Genomic DNA, 16,252 nt, shown 5'->3' with positions numbered 1-16,252 from the left:
TTTGAAAACCATTATATCAAATAGCATGTTATAAAATATGAAAGACCTCTTAAAATGAGCAAGCAACTGCCAGTTATTCAAGTTTTATTCTAAATTAGTTTTCGAAACTTCAGCACTTCATCTTTACTTCACAGTAAACAAATGCGAGCGGCTGCGGCCCAAACAGCACCAGAACCGCTCACAGCGCAGGCACAAACCGCTCGCCATCTGTTTCCCCATTAACACAAGCCCATTTTAATTTCTACACTTTTTTTCTCACACAATAACAAGGATTGTCCAGAAAGCATGTTTCTGATCACAAAACATTTATTTACTTTATTTCATTTTCCTCCGCCACTCATAAATACCTGTGTCCTCCTGCAGAAACCCCGAGGGACAACATACATCAATAACACAATAAAAAGTCAGACGTGTTGTGTAAAAACTGCTATTTTTAGCGCATTTTTAGGTCCGACGTGTTGCTACCAGACGCACAGTGTGAGCTGAAACTGAGTGCTACAAATGAAAAAGTCGCACAGCGTCCGCAGAATATATAGAAATACAGGCTAAAATGCATTATCTTGTAGAGGCTCCGAGTCCGCTTGCAGAAGTGACGTTGGGTGTGTCCGAATCCACAGGAAGGATGCTTATGAGTACGGGTCCTCGTGGGTCTAGCAAGACCGGGTCGTTGAAGACCGCTAAGACCAGAACCCAGCAGCTCTGAATTCGGACAGTCTAGCCTTCACCTCTACCATGTGAGCACCTGTGTGTGTACACACACTGGTATATGTAAGGTTTCTCTATAGGAGCGTCCAAGAGAGTGTGAGGGGACACAGATCTGCCGCCAAAGATGTGTAGGAGATGGAGGGAGCTCCAAGTCCCAAAGATCCAGGAGCTGCCCCAGAGCGCAGGGACCCAAGGGAGACTGTAGCCAGAAAAGCCCCAGCCCCCTCTCAATTGTGTATTAAGCAAATTGACAAAAGACGAACTAATTGGTAGAACTGTGGATTTTAACCAGTTTATTGAGTAATCTGAAACTCTTGAAAAAGAGTTTATCAGTTCTATTGCTTGAGAGAGAGAGAGGATTGAGAATTCTGGAGAAAAAGTAACAAATCATCTGCATAAAGACTGATTTTGTGTTCTATGTTCTTACACTTTATGCCTTTAATATCTGTAGTTTGCCTAATTGCTGCTGCTAGTGGTTTGATCAAGATAGCAAACAGTGAGGGGGAGAGTGAGCATCCCTGCCTGGTCCCCCTCTGAAGACAGAAGCTAGCTGATATTTGGTTGTTTGTCCTGACACGTGCTGTTGGTGAATTGTACAATGTTTGTTGCCAGTTAATGAAGAAGTTCCCAAAACCAAATTCATGTAAAGTTGCAAATAAGAACGTTGGTTACGTATTGTAACCCCAGATTCTATGAGTCTAGTCGCAGCCCTTAAGCTAGCTGCTATTGGAAGGATGATCTCCGCATCAGCCAATCATGAAGAGCTTAAATGTACGCCCACCAATAGTGGGCCCCCTCGTGGTATATAACCGCAGTGACCCCACTGCTCACCTCCAAAGGCTCTTATTCCCATCATAACCAGTGGGGCCAGTGGCTTAAGGGCTGCGACTAGACTCATAGAATCTGGGGTTACAATACGTAACCAACGTTCTATTTCGTCTAGTCTTAGCCCTTAAGCTAGCTGCTATTGGAATAAGGCGCAGCTGGATGGGTTTACGCCCCACTGGTTAACACAACCAATGGACACACCCAATCAAATCTCCTCTAGTGGGGGACGTTCAGCCTCAGACCAGGCCTAAAGACTGAGGCAGGCACGATAAGAGAGGGGCCCCCACTAAAAAACATCATCCACAAGAGGATAAAATCCATCTCAGCAAGGCCAATGAGGTGCCATAAGCATTCATTTAGCCTGCTGGGGTCCAAGCACTGAACGAGTGATGGAACCTGAAGACACATCTCGTAAATAATAACGAGTAAAGGAACAGGGTGAAGCCCATGAAGCAGCCTGACAAATGTCTTCCATTGACACACCACTGAGCAGCGCCATCGAAGAGGAAATCCCTCTGGCTGAGTGAGCCCTGAGTGCCTCAGGGGAATCCCGCCCTGATGATGTGTAAGCGAGAGAAATGGCGTCACACAGCCAGCGTGAAAGGCGCTGGGCCGACAGCGCCTGACCAAGGGAAGACTCCCTGTAGTGCACAAACAGGTTTTGTGAGCGACGAATCCCTGAAGTGCGTGACACATATCGTGCAAGCGCGCGCACCGGGCAGAGAAGGTGAGAAGCCGCCTCCTCCTCAGAATTATGGGGAGGAGGAAAAAGTCCAGCCAATGAAATTGACCTGGATTTGAAGGAAGCATTAATGCTTTTGGGCACAAAGGCTGGGTTGGGGCATAAAACAGCAGACCCGCCATCCTCCCGGATCCTGAGGCATGCGGGAGCCACTGAGAGGGCGGTTAGGTCACTCACTCTCTTAACTGATGCTAGCGCCAGCAGCAATGCAGTTTTAAGCGACAGGAACTTGAGTGAGACCTGGTCCAAGGGTTCAAATGGAGCTTCAGATAAGCCGTGCAGAACCACCGTTAGATCCCATTGGGGAAAAAGCGGGCGGGACACAGGTCTGTTCCTTCTGACACCTTTTAGAAAACGTTTTGTGAGGGGATGATTGAAAACAGATCTATCTCCAAAACCCTGATGACATGATGAGATAGCTGCAGCATATGTCTTAACAGTGCTGAATGCGAGGCCCCTGTCCATCAGTATCTGCAAAAACGATAGAACATCCGCCAGCTGGCAGGAGAGCGCTTGAACATTCTGTTCTGCGCACCAGTTCTGGAAAGCTGCCCATTTAGCAGCGTAAGAGGCAATGGTAGAGGGCGCCCGCGCACTCTGAATCGTGGCCACCACATCATGCGGCAGCCCAGAAGCCTCTAAGCGTGACCGCTCAGCGGCCAGACCCACAGCCGTTGGCCTATTTCCGGAGGATGTTTGATTATCCCATCCGCCTGGAGAAGGGCGTCCGCCATCCACGGGAGCCTCCACGGGGAGCCGGACACTAGCGCTTGCAGGTCCGGAAACCATGACGCGGACACGCGCCTGGGAGCCACCAGAATCACCGAGAGCTGTTCCGACCGAATTCGGTCCAGGAGACGGGGAATCAGAGGGACTGGTGGAAACGCGTAAAGGAGCGTTCGAGGCCAGGGCTGGTGTGAGAAGGCGTCCGCCCCGAGCGGGGGTCCGTCCCGGGGACTCGGGGAAAACCACAGGCGACACTGAGCGTTTTCGCGAGCCGCGAACAGATCCACAGACGGTTCCCCGAACCTGATCCAGATCTGTGATATCAGTGCAGGATGTAGACGCCAGTCGGAGTCGCGGGGTCCCCCTCTCGACAGGATGTCTGCCGCTACATTCAGTACCCCCGGAATGTAGATGGCTCTGATGGACAGCAGGTGGACATGTGTCCAACACAGTAAATCTGTGGCGACACGCAACAGTGGGAGGGATCGAACTCCCCCTTGGCGATTTATGTAGGCTGCCGCTACCCGGTTGTCTGTGTGAACTTCGACATGACGGCCCTCGAGAAGGGCAGCGAAGTGTCTGATCACATTCCTCACTGTCATAAGCTCCAACACATTTATGTGCTCGTGCGTGTGGGAGGGCCAGCGATCTGCCACCGTGTGGGACAAGCACGTGCCCCCCCACCCCGACAGTGACGCATCCGTAAACACAGATACGTGTGACGCAGGACGTCCGATGGGAACCCCGCGTGAGAGGATGCAGGGGTTCCCCCAGTGAGCGAGGTCCCCGCCCACTGAAGGGGGAATCCTCAACATACGTCTCTTCTGACGTATTGGGTGTACCCGTAGGCGGACGAACCAGCGTTGCAAGCGCCTCGTGCGCAGCAAACCTAGCGGCACTACTGAATGGGCTGCGGACATCATGCCCAGGAGTTTCATGACTAACAGGGCTCTCACGATCTTGCGGGGTTGAACACGGGAGATCACCGTGGAGAGATCTGCCGCTCTTGCAGGCGACAAACGTGCTCTCATTAGGGAGGCGTCCAACTCCACCCCGAGATACACAATCGACTGGGATGGAAGGATGGAGCTCTTTTCCCAGTTTATAGAAAACCCTAGGGTTGACAGATGCTCTGTCAACCTCCTGGTTTGCTGTGACGCCTCGTCCTCGGACCGAGCGCACAGGAGAAGATCGTCCAGGTAAAATAAGACCCTCATTCCCTCCGTGCGCAGTGGCTGCAGCGCGGTCTCCAGACATTTGGAGAAAGTGCGCGGGGCTAGCAAGTAGCCGAAAGGGAGGCGATTGAACTGATATTGAACTCCCTTGAACGAAAAACGCAGAAACTTCCGGTGGTTTGGAACTACTGGTATGTGGAAGTATGCGTCTTTCAGGTCGATTGACGTGAACCAATCCCCGGGGCGCACATATTCCAGGACTTGCCTCATCGTTAACATGCGGAAATGCATTACTGCTATGGAGCAGTTGAACAGGGACAGGTCGAGAATCGGCCTCATTCCTCCCGACTTCTTCGGTACTACGAAGTAGCGGGAGTAGAAACCCGAGAGTTCTTGTCCGCGAGGGACTCGGGAAATAGCGTCTTTGGACAGAAGTTCCCGCAGCTCCAGCTCTAGCGCCTGAGACTGTACTTGCGATGTGAACGTCGTCTCCACGATCCAGTTGAAGGGAGGTGGAGTGGCCTGAAAATGAAGTGTGTGACCGCAATGAATGGTGTCCGAAATCCATTTGCTCATGATGCAAAGGCGGCGCCACTCGTGCGCGCGTTCCGACAATGGACGCGTGTGCGCGGTCACGTGAACAACGTCTGAGGGTTGTGCATGCGCCCTTACCGCCGTCGCCCGTACCAGAGAACTGGGGGCGACCCATGGAGGGCTGCGCTCGAAAGGGCAAGTGCGAAACAGCTGGAACAGGCTGGTCCACACCGCGGAGCGTGGAGTCCGAGAGTGAAGGACGAGTGGGAGCCGGGCCTGTGCACGGGGGCGACAGAGTGCTAGCGGATGGAGCCGCGCACTGTGCCGCCGCGCGTGGTCGAGACAGCGACATGACATCCCGCCCTACCCAACGGCGTGGGGAGAGCGGGACGAGTCGGGCCTGGCCGGATGCTGGGGCCAGAGCGCAAATGGAGCGCACCCTTACGGCTGGCCGTGTATTATGACTACCTGCAGGAACATGTGTGCGTGCAGCAGTGCTTGGTGTGGGGAACATGTGTGAAAACTCGGCAGAGGATTCTGCGGAGGACTGTAGGATTGAGCTCTTTGAGTGACGTTTTTTGGGTTTTATTTCAAAACCAACAACATCAGAACAATCAGTAACACACACATTCCCCCCAAACAGTCACTTCCGTGGCTGCTTTCGGCGAGGCTCCTGCACCTGGGACTGCCAAGACGGCGTCTGCTGGCCCCGCCGGAACCGTTGTCCGCCATCTCGCTGGTCCCGCTGATGTGGAGCCGAAGCGGGAGGCCGGCTCCTTGGAGCGGGCGGTGCAGCTGGACGTCTGAAGCTTCCGCGCCGTTCGTCCCATCCTCTGGCTGAACAGCCGGAGTGCGAGGCTGACCGAGGGTGGACCAGGTCTCGCACCGTAGCCGATAGTTCGGCCGTCTTCTGAGCCCTCTCAATGACGCTCCTAAGATGGGGACCAAACAGAACATCGGCGGTAATGGGGCCATCCAGCATCTCCCTTTGCAGATGTTCCGGAATGGAGGGCAGGGCCTTCAGCCAGATCGCTCGCTGGATGAGGGTCTGCCAGGCAGCGATGCGAGCAGAACCGGTGAGCACAGCAGCACACAGATTGAGGATAGCATCAGCAGTCTTAGTTATGACGGCTTTCGACTCCTCGGGAGCTTCCAGCTCCTCCATCACCTTGGAGACGCCGAAGGCAAGAAGGGCGATGTTATTCCCTGCAGCGCCGGTCTGAAAGGCACACTGATGTGCGTGGTCGGTGAGCCGCGTCAGCAGCTGGTCATGTTTTGAAGCGGGAACAGCTCGCGGGCCAGCGAGGTGGTTCTTGGCGCCGAACAGCGAGGCCAAATCCGGCTCTAGTGGAGGAACGGACGGCCAGCCTTGGTAGGAAAACCCCTCGACCTTGGTGATGGGCGCATATGTGGAGACTGGCGCCTTGAGCTTGGCAGGCTCGGAGAAGGCGGCAGACCAGCAGCTCATAGCAGCGGGGAAGCGCGGCCAGACAGGGTCTGGACAGCGTGTCTGAGTTGCCCCGAAAATTCCCGCCAAATCATCCACTTCAGGCAGGGCCGGTTCTGGCACAGCTAGCCCCTTGCGGGCTGCTGACGCAGAAATGATGGCGGGCAGCTCCTGGAGCAGTGCTCTTACTGCTGGCAGGGAGGAGCGAGAAGCCACTGGGGCAGAAGGACCCGCTGAGCGAAGCTCGTCGACCTCCGTTATGTCTAGGAGGGACGCCGCCTCATCGTAGTTTTCGCTGTCAGTGACGTCATCCAGCCGGTTGAAGCCAGCCGGCTCCTGACCGGTGTCGAAGAAAACCAAAGCCTTGTCCAGCGGGTAGGAGTCAGCCACCGGAAATTCTTCGTCGGCGGCGGGAGTGAAGTACTCGACCCGGCGAATCTTCTCCGCCACACGCAGAGCGGCACAGAACGGGCACGAGGCCTGCGGGGTCAAGGCCAGGCCAGCGTGGTGAGCCCCGAGACAGACCTCACACTTAGCGTGCAGGTCGCCGCTGGAAATGGAGCCCGTCTGGCAGGTCGGGCAGGGTCTGGTGTCGCTGGACATGGCTGGTAAGTCGTCTTCGGATAATTTGCTCTTTTGAGATAATATTTGCTCTTTAATAAAGCTCTCAAGCTTGGCATGAAGAGAAAAAGGAGGTGAGCAGTGGGGTTACTGCGGTTATATACCACGAGGGGGCCCACTATTGGTGGGTGTACATTTAAGCTCTTCATGATTGGCTGATGCGGAGATCATCCTTCCAATAGCAGCTAGCTTAAGGGCTAAGACTAGACGAAATAGAACTTACAGTTAACTCTATCAAAAGCCTTTTCTGCATCTAGAGATAATATACTAGTTTCCATGTTTCTACTGCAACAGAAATCTATCAAATTAAGTACCGTAAATCTTCTAATACAGGCCGGTATTCAATTAAAGGCCGGGTCTCCAATTTTAGCCGGTGTCGGAGTCAGCGGAGGTAAATAATGGCCGGTCTCTTATTGTGGCCGGGTGGAATGTAGTAACAAGTAAATATGAGCGTCTCAGCGGCAGGGTTATAGTCCCCAAATCAACCAGCAGGAGGCAGTAGAGGTTCACACAGACCTTTATTAGGCTTTTTCTTCTACGCTTTGTAACGCTACAGACACGATCCTCTATCATGCTCCTACCACACAGAGTCACGGTGTCAGTTAACCATGCTAATTCAACCCGCTCCACAGAACACACATCACCTTCCCTGAGGCTTACATAACACTCACACAACACGCAAATCAGCACATAGGAACTAGCAGAATGATAGGAAACACATATAACACAATACCCAGAATGCACCTGCTTACAACCCCAGCCAGGTCATTACACTATCAAGTTCAAAGAGAACATGCTGATTATGCTGCAGAACACTCTGGGGAGCAGTAGCAGGGGTTGTATGAACTAGTCGACTTCACTATAGTGACTTTTTATGCCTGTCGTCGACTAGTCGCTGTCACGTGATAATGACCGGCAAGATGCAGCCCTCGGAAAAGACAGCAGCCTGCTGTCAGCAGGTGACAAGCTCCTGCGCTCAGGGGGGCAACGCGCTGTGTCAGAGCATAGGTACTGACACGCGATCGTTCATGTCGGTTCATTTCCTTTAATGTTTTCTGTCTTTTATTTGCGCCTGATGTGTTTCGCTGCTGTGGAGCGGGGCACATCACCTTGTCCTCCGACTCACAGATCACTGATGCGGCCGCCAAGCAGGGAGAGCTCCGCTGTTTTCGCGGTCGGTAGATCTGCCTCCTGAGCACGGCCACAATCAGGTGTCGCCACCTCAAAAACTAATTTAACACACGATCGTTCATGTCAGTTCATTTCCTTTAATGTTTTCTGTCTTTTATTTGCGCCTGATGCGTTTTGCTGCATGCTGTGGAGCGGGGCGCTGCGCGCATCACCTTGTCCTCCGACGCAAATTCCACTACCTCTGCTCCGCTCCGCTCCGACACAAACGCCGGAGCAAAATCGGTCCCGTTGTAGTCAGTCAGAGCAATTCTACTACTGCGGCCGTGCTCCGGCAGTGCGGCGCCGCGCGCCGCCCTCTGTTCCGGCGTCTGGCAAAAATAGAATCGATCCTATTTTCGCCGGAGCACCTCTGCAGTCAATGGACAGAAATCACAACTGCCCAACAGGAAAAGGAGCAAGCACAACTTCCTTTTTTCACAATAAATCGATAAACAAAAGGCGTTTTTTGTTTCATATGCACAGGTTTAACAACTTTTAACAACTATCAATGGCGGCTGAACTTTAAATGCACAAAAATAAGCCATAAATACAGTTTCTACTGTCAAAGTAGTCGCCCTTTGTTGATCCAAACACTGCTGATCTCTCAACACAAATGATGGGCAGATTAAACAGTTCATTTCGATGCTTCTCCCACACAACGGGTGTTTGGATCTAACTTCCGCATTTATTGCTCGGACTGTATGATACGGCCGCCAAGCAGGGAGCGCTCCACTGTTTTTGCGGTCGGTAGCTCTTTTAGAACTGCAGTTCAAAGGTAACTCATAAGGTGAATATATATGAACCCAGGTAGCAGTTTCTCTTTAGGATTGAGAGGAGATGCAGGAAGATAATAAACAGGCAGGACAGAAAAATAGTCAAATAAAAACAAGTTAGTTTTTGTACCTGGTGGTTGCAACAAACAGACACCATTGAAGGTAATCAGAAGTGAGGAACAGAAAATGAAATAATTATTTTAATGTGTAGAGCAGCAGGAACTCCGAGAGGCTGCAGGCGCATCAGTGAGTTTGCAGCTGCTGCGCAGGGGGATGGGGGAGAGGGCTGAAGCAGAAACTACCATTGCTAAAAGAAATGTGTTTAACTTTGAAAATGTGGGCGCAATTTTAATTGTCAAAAACTCCAGTGAACCATTAGTTCATTTTGCTCAAATAGAAATAGAGGCCTGCCTCTAATACTGGCCCTCCTTCCAATAAAGGCCTGGAGCTTGATGAGCTTGAGTCAAATACAGGCCCGGGCCTGTATTAGAGGATTTACGGTAATCTACGTGAGTTTGTGGATGACTGTCTACTCTTAATGAAACCAGTTTGGTCAGGGTTGTATTATGAACGGGGTTACCTTCTCTAATCTTTTTGCCAGGGCTTTACAAATTATTATTGCTCCTCTTTCAGCTAACTACAGACTACAGATCCAGGTTCTGGTTCTTTGGGCCTTACATGTACAAGCACTATCATACACTGGTGATCTTCTCAGTCACCCCCAGCAGGTCCCTGAGGTCCAGTGCTCAATGCCTATTGGTTGAAGACCAAAGGTGAGAGATCATTTGCTGCTGTGGGCCCCAGACTCTGAAGCTCTCCCCCTGAGCCTGAGATCAGTGGACTCAGTGGTCTCCAGATGAAACTCACCTGTTCAACCTGGCTTTGGTGTCTCTACCTTGTGATTTCATCTTGAGAAGCACAATATAGAAAAATCCTTCCTTCTTCAATCCAAGATGGCAGCAGGATATTCTTCTACGTGAAACTATGTTTTTAACAGAGTTTTCAAGTCACCACTAGTTCATTTTAGTTTTAAATGTTTGGATAGCAGCTTATATTTTATTGAGAGCTCTGAGCTGCCTTGGCTTTGTGCTTTATCCATTTTTTTCATTACTTCCTCCCTCCTCACTTCTTTGAATCCCTTCGACAACAGCAGCCAAACAAATGATCCAATAACAGCAATTCTAGCTAATTTGATCTGCACCAATGATGCAACAAAAAAAAAATACTTTAATCACAACCCAGTAGGCTCGACATAAAAACAACATTTTGGGCTGTTTAATATAAATAAAATTGTCTAATTGTATTTTATGATCCAATTATACCTCGAATGCATTCATGGAAACAGCAGCTGAAAGTTTATTAGCGCTAGAACCACACAGGAAATTAAAACAACTCTTCACTTTAGATTTAGTCCTGTTTCCACCATCTCAGGCCGACACTCCACAGCAAATCAGGGTTTCATTTGACAGTTCCTGCTGATTGTGTAAAATCTGAATATCATAACACAAACCGCAGCAGTGGAAATAAATCTAAATTTACAGATGGATTATCTTTAGCTGCAGGGCAGTGATTCCCGTGTTCCAAATAGCAAACGGCTCTGTTTACATTCTGTTTTGACAGCAGCAGCCCCCGTTTGCACACTTCTAAACACTTATTAGTCCAAGTTGCTCTGCTGCACTCAGCCTATTGGCTCTGCCAGGCCAGACGGTAGGATGTTCCTAGTGTTTGGAAGATCTGAGTACATTTCGGAGAAGCTGTTGCAGTAATGAGATCAGGACGAGCCAGCTGTAAGGCTACTTTGCATGTTCCCAGCATGTGCTGGAGTACTTTATTTCCACACGGAGTCTCGTGTTTCCTGAAGTTTTGTTCATATAAATTGTGTAAAGTAAGTCATCTCAGTGCGAAAGTTCTGGAACATTTCTCATAACTGAGGCCACTCACTTTGAAAACTAACATCTATGCAAGTGGTTTCCAACCTTGGGTCCATGACGCCCCCAAGGGGGTCCCCACATTTTTTTGAGGTTGTGAGGTTACCAAGAAAAAAGTGCATTTATAAAATCCCAGCAACACACCCAATATGGTAAATGGTAAATGCCAATAGTCAGTATAACGTTTGTAATGAATCACTTTTAATGTATGTGTAGGTTTCGGTGTTGGGGGTCCTTGGCAAGGGGGTCCTCAAGGGAAAAATAGGTTAGGAACCACTGATCCAAGTAAAAAAATTGCAATAAAAGCAAAAAAATAATTACAACTGAATATATTAGGTAAATAACATTATTAAGATGGGATAATTTAATTTGTAATGAATAAAATGGGAATTTAAGATGATGTTGTGATTTCTTCTCTTTGGCAGATCATCAGCACATTTTGTTCTTTATGATTTAATATTACATGATTTATAGTAAGCGATACTAGTTTAATATGTTCCAGATTAACCTGAATTATGGCTGCATGATTGGGACTGATTGGATTATCGTTGAGTATCATAATAACAATGTAAGTTACAGTGAATCCTTGTTTTCCTCTTATCTTTTATGTCATTACAGAAATATTGGTCACAATCATCTGTAGGGGTTATTCTAAAGGTGTGGAACACTGAAAAATCCTTTTTAATGGTTGTTTAGGATTACAGTTTTCCATGCAGGCTGAACATGAAAATAGTCTCCTACACCTATCTCCTGCATTAGCTTTTGATAAACTGTACAAATGACGGTGAAACTCTAGGATAAGAAAAGCTTCACTACGCCACATTGTCACTTAACATTCATGGACTCACCCATCTTGACTTTCTACGGAAGGCTGTTTTAGCGTCCACCAAAAAGCGGAGAACGTCTCAACTAGTAGAAGCTAACTATTAGCATTAGAAACTCCACCACACAGCAGACCTCATTCAGGCTTGTGTTATTTGTGGAGATGAAATATCCATGTTGCAGAGCAAACTGAGTCAGGGACAGAGTTGTGTTGCTGTTAACCAATGTGAGACGAGATGTCCAAATATCAGGAAATATGACTCCAAATCCTGCCATCTGAAGCTCTCCTCTGATGCTGCTAGTTCCCAAAACAAGCACATCCGACCCACGAGTATGGCAGTACGTGCAAGGCATTCATTCTTACTAGAAACCACTGCAAATGTATTGATTAAAAGAGTGTCCCACACCATTAAAGGCATTCTTCTGTTATTTGTTCCCTTTTGCGGTATTGACATTGAACACATCAATATCATTTTGGCAACAAATATTTAATGTACTGTGCAGCTCTAAAGAGACCGATTTGCATCTAAAGATGAGAACCTCTCTAGCGCACAGATCAGAGGGAATACTTTTGACCCACAAGCGTGCGGTGATATGTACCCAACACAAAAGTAGTGCCAGATGATCTGTATGTGACACAGAAACACAACTCTTTGTGGATTTTCTGCTTTTTGACCCATGGAAAACAGATCATATCTCAGGAGAGAAGGATTTTACTCCCCTTTAACTCATCACTCATTTCACTCTCGCCCTCAGTCTGTTGTTCTTCGGAGACCTGGGCAGGATTGGAGGCATCAGTCTTGGGATTCATTGTAGTGAGCTTCTGCAGCACATCACTTCAATCAGGTAGTTCATCACGAACATCTTCAGATCTCTCTTCAGTATCTGAACCAGGACTTTCAAACTAAAGTAATCAACTATTTGCACTAGACTGGATTTTCAACATTCCTCCAGAATCCAAGTTGATGGAGCACTCAAAAAAGTGCTCAAGTTAAACAAGACCACTATGTAACATAAGCTAAACCAAACCTGAAGAAACAAATCCAATGTTTTAGAAAAAATTAAATTAAGTTAATATTCAGTACAGTGGCATGCAGAGTATCCTGGACAAACCCCCATTTATGCTCACGGGACATAAACTAGAGAATGAACACTGATTTTGGTGAAGTTGAGTATATTTATTAAAGGCAACCATTCAAAAGGCCCCATCAAAATATCACACAAGCTGGAGCTCCTGAGGTGATCTCCTTGAAGCTGGATCAAGCTAGCTTTTATCCTGCCTCCACAGGCGCAGCCACTAAGCACAATCAAGGACCGCACACAGCCAGACCAATGGGACAGAGGAGCGTAATACCCGAAGCAGAATGGTCACTTCCCAACTGAGGGTAGTCCAAAAATTTTCAGGACAGGGGGGTTGTATCAGTCTCTGGTTTAGCACTATGCCAGTATTCATAGTTCACTATTTTACTGACTGTTATTGAGATTCAATGTAAAACTATAATTTCATAAAAATAGAAAAAGTATTTGTGTTTGTTCCAGTTGGTAATCAAAAATCTCCATAGTGAAAATTTGATTCTTATTTAGAGACGTTGAGACACTGATGCTAAAAAGCTAAGCCAGACCCACAGAATGACAGCAATAACCTGACGGACATTAAATGCTTATGAAAAGTAAAGAAGTTTTCAATAAAAACTGCAACTCACTAAAATTTGTAACGGACTGCAAAGATAAAGCTAACAGCTACTAGAGTTTTAATGTCTGAACAAGACAGAGCCTTCTTTTACACCGTACAAATAAATGGAAGCATATCTGTCTGAACAGCATACTGTCCTCACAAGACTTATACCTATTAGGAACACCTTGCACTTTGTGGTTGTAGTGGAGTTGACAAAATTTGCTCCTTTATGTTATATGAAAATCAAAACACAATTTAAATACAAGTTATATACTGATTGCTTTTTTCCCCACTTGCTACCAGAATAAAAATGTATGAAACAAAGCTCGTATAAAATAGGGCAATGCTAGATATTTTAGTTGGTTGAATGGGATGTTTGCATCATCATCTGATCTGATTGTTTAATATAATCAACTCAGCATTCTAATAGTACAGCTTGCTCACATATAATTCCTTTCTTATTGCTGCTTTTCATTTTGGCATAGTGGTTCTCTGTTTCCTTTGTTACACTGGAAATGCCAAGCTATGACTCAGGATCGGTGCTTCAGTGAGAGGAAGTGAAAGTAACTGTACAACTTGTGGCTCTGACTAAATTATTCCAAATATTCCACTGTTCTTTTTCTAGAGATGAAATAAAACCTGAGCCAAACCAGACATGGAACAATACAACGGCTACATTTGTTGTTCAGGGATTGTTTTTTTTTAACATCTGATTAGTTAAATTGTGGGCCATTCCCATCTGTACCGGGTCAGCCTGGGCCGGGTAGCCCCGGTCGGCCCCAGCCTGGCCCGGTTGATTCCACACATCCTTGTCTTAAGCCCATGTGGGCTGATTCTACCCACCAATCAGAGGCTTGCTCTAATGGAAGGTGTGAATTTGCTGTCAGCAGTGGGTGTGATGGCCCTGGTCGGCCTGAAGCAGACCCCCTCGAGAAGAAGGCTGAGAATGAGCCTTGGTTGGCCCGGAAAAATACCAGGCCACCCAGATATGTAAACAACCTACGCTACCCGGCCCGGGCCGACCCGGTTCAGATGGGAATGGCCCATTGGATGTGTCCCATGGTTATTTGTATGATTTAAAAGGTAAAACTCTATACAAACATGATCTAATATAGGTTAAAAAATTTTTTTTCTAAAATCTAAATATTATGACCTATAGGGTACTAGGGATGTTCAGTATTAATTGGTCTGCCACTAATATTGAACGATACAAAGTATTTGGTCAGCCTACAATTGTGCAAGTTTTCCCACTTAAAAAGATTAGATGCAATTTTCATCCTAGGTATACCTCACCTATGATGGACAAAATGACAAAAGTAATCCAGAAATTCATGTTGCCTGATCTTCTAAAATCTGTATTTGCATATTATGGTAGAACATAAGTATTTGGTCATCGTCGTCTTCCTCTGCTTATCTGGATCCGGGTCGTGGGGGCAGCATCCCAACTAGGAAGCTCCAGACTGTCCTCTCCCCGGCCTTCTCCACCAGCTCCTCCGGCAGGACCTCAAGGCGTTCCCAGACCAGATTGGAGATGTAACCTCTCCAACGTGTCCTGGGTCGACCCAGGGGCCTCCTGCCGGCAGGACATGCCCGAAACACCTCCCCAGGGAGGCGTCCAGGAGGCATCCTGACCAGATAACCAAACCACCTCAACTGGCTCCTTTTGATCCGGAGGAGCAACGGTTCTACTCCGAGTCCCTCCCGAATGTCCAAGCTCCTTACCCTATCTCTAAGGCTGAGCCCGGCCACCCTACGGAGGAAATTCATTTGGGCCGCTTGTATCCGCGATCTCGTTCTTTCGGTCATTACCCAAAGCTCATGACCATAGGTGAGGATTGGGACGTAGATCGACCGGTAAATTGAGAGCCTGGCTTTTTGGCTCAGCTCCCTCTTCACCACGACAGACCGGCTCAGCGTCCGCATCACTGCAGACGCCGAACCGATCTGCCTGTCCATCTTCCGATCCCTCCTACCCTCACTCGTGAACAAGACCCCGAGATACTTAAACTCCTCCACTTGAGGTAGAACCTCTCTCCCAACCCGGAGTTGGCAAGCCACCCTTTTCCGGTCAAGAGCCATGGTCTCAGATTTGGAGGTGCTGATCCTCATCCCAGCCACTTCACACTCGGCGCGAACCTACCCAGCAAGAGCTGAAGGTCAGAGCTGGATGAAGCTAGGAGGACCACATCATCCGCAAAAAGCAAAGACGAGATTCTCATGCCACCAAACTCGACATACTCCACACCACGGCTGCACCTAGAAATTCTGTCCATAAAGGTAATGAACAGAACCGGTGACAAAGGGCAGCCCTGGCGGAGTCCAACCCTCACCGGGAACAGGTCCGACTTGCTACCGGCTATGCGGACCAAACTCACGCTCCTCTGGTAAAGGGACTGAATGGCCCTTAACAGAAAGCCACCCACCCCATACTCCTGGAGCGTCCCCCACAGGGTGCCCCTGGGAACACGGTCATAAGCCTTCTCCAAATCCACAAAAGTATTTGGTCAACAACAAAATTCTATCTCAATATTTAATACTCCCTTAAATACTCTTTGTTGGCAGTGACATATGTCAAATGTTTTCTGTAAGTCTTCACAAGGTTTTCACACATTGTTGCTGGTATTTTGGCCCACTCCTCCATGCAGATCTCCTCTAGATCAGTGGTGTTTTTGGGCTGTTGCTGGGCAACACAGACTTTCAATTCCCTCCAAAGATTTTCTATGAGGTGGAGAGCTCTAAACTGGCTAGGCAACTCCAGACCTTGAGATGTGTCTTACGAAGCCACTCCTTCATTACTCAGATGTTTGTTTGGAATGATTGTCATGCTGTAAGACCCAGCCACATTTCATCTTCAATGCCCTTGCTGTTGGAAGGTTTTCCCTCCAAATCTAATGATACACATCCTCATTCATTCTGTCCTTTACACGGATCAGTCATCCTGGTCCCTTTACAGAAAAACAGCCCCAAAGCATGACGTGTCCACCCCATGCTTTGCAATAAGTATGTTCTTGTTAACCAGTTCCCCTTGTTTCAATTCCTAGGAATTGTCAAATCAAATCATATCAACTTTATTTATAAAGTGCTTTCACATGCCCAAAGCAGATAA

At 48.1% G+C, this 16,252-nt stretch overlaps 1 protein-coding gene across 1 annotated transcript in view; it reads right to left on the bottom strand.

The window, feature by feature from the left end:
• LOC107396560 (gamma-aminobutyric acid receptor subunit gamma-3) overlaps window positions 1-16,252 on the bottom strand; it is a 179,384-nt gene that overhangs the window by 31,875 nt on the left and 131,257 nt on the right. The gene's annotated exons all lie outside the window — the stretch shown is intronic.

Source organism: Nothobranchius furzeri, chromosome 14 (assembly GCF_043380555.1).
Source record: "Nothobranchius furzeri strain GRZ-AD chromosome 14, NfurGRZ-RIMD1, whole genome shotgun sequence".
Taxonomy (NCBI): Eukaryota; Metazoa; Chordata; class Actinopteri; order Cyprinodontiformes; family Nothobranchiidae; genus Nothobranchius; species Nothobranchius furzeri.
Note: the sequence above shows the minus strand (reverse complement) of the source record. Positions and strands in the feature narration are given on the sequence as shown.